Raw genomic sequence first — 6000 nt, forward strand, 5'->3', positions numbered from 1 at the left:
CAGTCAGTCAGACAGAAAATGCAAAATGCAGAATACATGCATACAGAATGCTATCATACCCTTACATATGTTATAGACAACGACAAATGAAGCAATGAATACAACACATTTTGGTTTTATTCACCCACTGCCATTAGAAAAATAATGTGTTAATTGTACCCAATATTTCTATTTGTACAGTTTACAAAATAAATGGCCAGGCTAACATTTTACAGTATCCTCACAGGCACAAAATCAGTATGACAGTGCTAAACAGCCCGAGCAAAAACCAAGCTGAAAGCAGGATAATGTCCTCCATACCAGATAAAAAAATGTTGCATACATTTTTTAATTTGTTGTGTTAACTTTCTGAACCACCTTCCCACGATTGACTGATCCAATATTATACTGTCAATTCAATTTTAATTGCATTAGATTGAAATTCGATGCATGCATCCATTTCATAAACCACTATTCTGATGAGTGTATCTTTGGAGCAGAATTTATTTTGACATACATTCTATCACACTCAGCAACCCAGGATATTTATGTAGGGTAATTTAACATGAACACTGAGAGGATTATGCTAGTAACGATAAAGTGACGCTGCTAACTGACTGCTGGCTATGTGGATCTCAATGCAGCCCTTTTAATGTAGTCAGTGACCATAATACAGTGCTAAGATTATGTGCCATCAGAGACTCTGGCTTCGCGCCCAGGCTCTGTCGTAACCGGCCGCGACGTGGGTTCGCGCCCAGGCTCTGTCGTAACCGGCCGCGACCGGGAGGTCCGTGGGGTGACGCACAATTGCCCTAGCGTCGTCCGGGTTAGGGAAGGCTTGGCCGGTAGGGGTGTCCTTGTCTCATCGCGCACCAGCGATTCCTGTGGCAGGCAGGGCGCAGTGCGCGCTAACCAAGGTTGCCAGGTGCACGGTGTTTCCTCCGACACAATGGTGCGGCTGGGTTGGATGCGCGCTGTGTTAAGAAGCAGTGCGGCTTGGTTGGGTTGTGTATCGGAGGACGCATGACTTTCAACCTTCGTCTCTCCCGAGCCTGTACGGGAGTTGTAGCGATGAGACAAGATAGTAGCTACTAAAAACAATTGGATACCACGAAAAAGGGGTAAAATACAAAATAAAAAAGTAGCGATAAAATGACGCTGCTAACTGACTGCTGGCTATGTGGATCTCAATGCAGCCCTTTTAATGTAGTCAGTGACCATAATACAGTGCTAAGATTATGACCATTATAATGTTAACTTAATAGCAAAGTTTTGATTGCTGGCTGGACATGTAGTTACAACATTAAACTGTATGATAAGTGCAATGCCATTTCAAGAACATCAGTGCAGTGGTTCTATTGTTCTGTGGACACACTGCTATGTACAGTTCAATTAGTCTTAAACATCTAAAAAAAACATGTGAGTACATGGTAGGTTACATTGATTGACCTGTATTGCTATGGCAATTCAAACCTAAGTTGTGTTGGAGAATGAATTTAACACAGATATGTATTTTTCTTCAACAATCTCCAATTATGACAGTAGTGTGTATGTATGTATCTCTTTCAGCTTTGAAAATGTCTGTATAATATATGTATAGACTGCCTCTCTACATAATATGATGACAGCCATTCAAATGATATGACAAAACAAATACTGTAGACATCCAATCATGGATGCCAAGCAAAGTTTAGATGTGAATGAAACTGCTGTGGTTAGAGGTGAACTAATGTTTCCCTCACTGATTGAACAGGGGTGTGTGTATTCACTAGGAAGCAAACAGGCCGAAACAGAGAGGGACCTACCTGAATTTGTCCATAAGAAATACTTGTTTTCCTTTTCCGTTTTGCTACAGTCCAAAATGTTTTGCTACACTTTGCACTAATGAATCCTCCCCACATAGGATATGACTAACCACAGACCTTTCCCTGTATCAACCTAGCAGCAGCATTTGAGCTCCCTGGTTAGGGATTTGTGTCTGATGATGACATTGTCTTTACTCTGTTGTCATTCCCTCATAGAGGTTAAACAGTTAAGATGAACACCTATTCTACCATGAAATTAAACTATACAAAGTCATACAATTATTTTTACGGCACTGTCCTTGATCTGTGTCTGGCTTTAGTGACTATTAAAAATATTAATGCGCTAAGAATCCTACTATGGCCTCCCGAGTGGTGCAACGGTCTAAGGCACTGCATTGCAGTGATGAGGCGTCAATACAGACCCGGCTGTGTCGGAGCCGGCCGCGAATGGGAGACCCATACAATTGGCCCAGCGTCGTCTGGGTTAGGAGAGGGTTTGGATGGCCTTGTCCCATCATGGTCTAGTGACTCCTTGTGGCAGGCCGGTCGCATGAAAGCTGACTTTGGTCGTCAGCTGGACGGTGTTTCTTCCAACACATTGGTGCAGCTGGCTTCCGGGTTAAGCGAGCAGTGTGTCAAGAAGCAGTGTGGCTTGGCAGGGTTGTGTTTTGGAGGACGTATGACTCTCAACATTTGCCTCTCCCGAGTCCATACGGCAGTTGCAGCGATGGGACCAGACTGTAACTACCATTCGGATATCACAAAAAAGGGGTAAAAAGTACAAATAAATAAAAATAATCCTACTAAGATAAATTGACAGTACGCACTAATAATGACAACATGTGGGTGTTTCTTGTCTGCTCATGATAATTAAGCATTAATTTCGGTAAATATAGGCTCACAGGAAATTGGTCTTGAATTGAATGCTGGGTGAGGTCTTGCTGGGTACTTGGGGCTGTGTGGCCTTGGTATTGACACTATCTTGGCTGCCCTTGACAGCAGCCTCCAGCCTGGCCTTCATGTAGGATGAGGAGGCCATCAGGGCTTTGAAGACGGACGAGTGCTGGGGGCCGATGCGCATTAGGTCCTGCAGGCCCGACCCATGCAGGGGCAGAGGACAGGGCGTTCTCATCCAAAAGACAAGAACTTAGGCTGGGAAGGAGAATGGCCACCAACTAGGAAACTGGAGGTCAAAGATCAAAACACAACCAAAATAAGACTATGCATCATGGGACAGAAAGACAGAACAATTGGAAAGGAAAGAAAAATATCAACCAATCCATATTTGACACCCATTATCCAACCTGGGAACATATTATTGTTTTCCACTTCAGCATCTAGAAAAGCTGACAAATAATATTGACCACTAATGACCACAGTATTCGGGAGTCTGAGGTAACTTAGCCTACTCACTGTGTGTCTCGTCTGCAGCAAATACCAGAGCCTCCAGGGTCCTGACTCCATTCTGGATGGCCTGGAGCACCTTGGGGCCCTGGGGCCTCCTCCTCTCCACCCCCTGGAGGTGTCCCACAACACAGTCCTCCAGGGCCTGGATGAAGGGCACCACCCCCGTCTGGCTCTGGTACACTGACATCAGCAGCTGGTAACTCCTGCTGAACACCTGAGGAAGAGTAGAGAGCTGGTATAGAGTCAATTGTGAATAACGCCTTTACATATGCTTTACATATGAGAATCAGTGGGGAGAACCTCTTTGCATTGAACGCTTGAAGAGAATGTAATACTGAGGAACTTAGAATAGTAGAAAAGTTGACTCTTAAAATACTTTTATAGTCATCATAAGACAGTGAGTCACCAAGGAGTCCTAAAAAGCCTGTCTTGTGCTTTCGTTTTGTATTACTGCTGAACTATTTAGTGCTGAGTTTCTACAGGGTCTTTAGAATCCAGGATGTCTTGAAACGTGTCTATGCAGCATGTCTGCAGCTGGGCTGTGGTGACCTCAGAACTGGCAGACAGCAGGAAGATGGTGAGAGCTGTCAACAGACTGATCTCAGCTCATCTGTTAACAGAGACAGGGACACAAAGATAATAATTCATCCAGTTAGAATCTGACTGAACTTAATACAATTTATAATGGAATTGTGCATTCTGAACCGTATTTTGACTTGTAAAACCCAAGACCAAACTTGGAAGGTAATTAAGGAACTTAAAATGGGATTGTGCATGTATAGACTTTCAAACTAAAGGCCATGCCATTTGATGTAGGCTGGTTTGTGTGATCAAGTTCTCCTTGTGATGTGGCCTCCCATGTCATAACTGACTGCGTGTGTATGTGGAGGGGAGGGCGGGGGGTGATTGGTTGTGTGTGTGTGCATGATTCTGTTTTCTATGTGACATGCAGTCCCATTCCGCTTCGTCCCTGACTCCGTACCCGAGTCCCAGAAGTCCAGCAGGGTGGTTGAGGGCACAGTGCAGCATGTGGGCCCAGGCCCCGCAGCTCTTCTCTGAGCGACTCATAGGGGAGGAGGCACTACCTGGCCCCAGAGCCCCAACACCACAGGGCTGCTGGACTAACTCGCTCAGCACCCCCATCAACTGTAGGCAGGATGGATACACTACCTCTGAGGGGAGAAGAGAGAGGGTTTAACTATTAACCACAGGTTAACCACAGCACAATAGAAAAGACAAGGGAGAGGTGAGGAGGAGAATGTTTAATCAGCCTATCATCTGAGTGATCATTCTTTAAAACAAGATAAAGTTGTTTTTAAATTGCTTTAACACATTCATTTGCAAATGAGTATTCGTCCATTTGTGAGTCATGTATTGACCATTACTGATCAAATAATCAATCATTCTCCCTGAATCAATCTCACGATTAATCATGGTCTTGACCTACTCTCTGTGCTGTTTACTTACTGACTTGGTTGAGTTTAGATGGAATTAATTAACCACAGTCCAGGATAGTATAGAAAGCAGGCCTAGCTTGGCTTACCCTCATTGGCCATTGAAGGCCAAAATGTCAATCTTTTAAACTTAAAAATATTTTAAACCATAAAAAATACACATTTTTTTATGGTGAGCGAGCGTTGCGCCTTTTCCTGTCCAATGAGGTCAGACAGGATGGCCAGAGCAGCCGCTACCAGTATGCAATCACTTTCACAGACTCCATGCCGGTCCTCCCTGGCCCCCACAGGCCAGCTTGGGGCTGAGCTAGGGAAGTTTACACACCAGCACATACAGGCACAGCTCCAGGGCCCCGAATCAGGCCGCCTGTGTCCTTCTCTGCTGCCCCGTCATCCACTGGGAGAAAGTGACACGTTTCAACAAAATACAATGTCCTAACTTGCAGTGGTAGAATACATGTGCTAAAGATGGTAACGCTCCCCATCATCCACTGTTGCTCCCTATCATTGCTGTTTCTTCATTGATCGATCAAACAAGGCAGGCAGGTCTTCCTGTTCCACACTCTCCCTCATTGGATGATATTCATAGAAAGCTGCCCTTGAGTCAGTGTGACTCCAAACAGAAAGACCATACACAACATAGGCAGTTAGTAGAGAAGCCGTGGGCATGCCCATTTCTTCTCACCCAGGATGAGGTGGAGTCGGTTGGAGCTGATGTCCTCAGGGGACTTGATGGAGGCCAGGGAGGTGGACTGGCCCATGGAGGTGGGGGTGACGGGCCGTGACAGGTTGGCAGGGCCGTCGTGAACCATGATGAAGTCAGTGCTGTTGAGCCACAGGGTCGTGGCCTGGAAGATAGGAGCCCAGAAACTGCAGTAGTGGGGTTTGGCCTGCTCCATTGTCTCTGCTGTGCAGAACGTCCCTCCTGACAAACACACACAAAATGGTTAAACCAATGCAATATCCCATCCCAACTACAGGCACACATCGATTAATAACTCAGAGCATCTACCGACATTAACTACTCTCTACCCACATTAACTGCCATTGACCCACATGATCTACCATCTACCCAGTGACACAGACAACCCCACCAGGCCCAGAACATGACCTGTAGCCTGTAGTGCTGTAGTAATGTCCTGCTAGTGTCCTCACCTGTAGCGCTGTAGTAATGTCCTGCTAGTGTCCTCACCTGTAGTGCTGTAGTCATGTCCTGCTAGTGTCCTCACCTGTAGTGCTGTAGTCATGTCCTGCTAGTGTCCTCACCTGTAGTGCTGTAGTGCTGTAGTCATGTCCTGCTGGTGTCTTCACCTGTAGTGTTGTAGTCATGTCCTGCTAGTGTCCTCACCTGTAGT

The sequence above is a fragment of the Oncorhynchus clarkii genome, chromosome 25 (assembly GCF_045791955.1).
Source record: "Oncorhynchus clarkii lewisi isolate Uvic-CL-2024 chromosome 25, UVic_Ocla_1.0, whole genome shotgun sequence".
Taxonomy (NCBI): domain Eukaryota; kingdom Metazoa; phylum Chordata; class Actinopteri; order Salmoniformes; family Salmonidae; genus Oncorhynchus; species Oncorhynchus clarkii.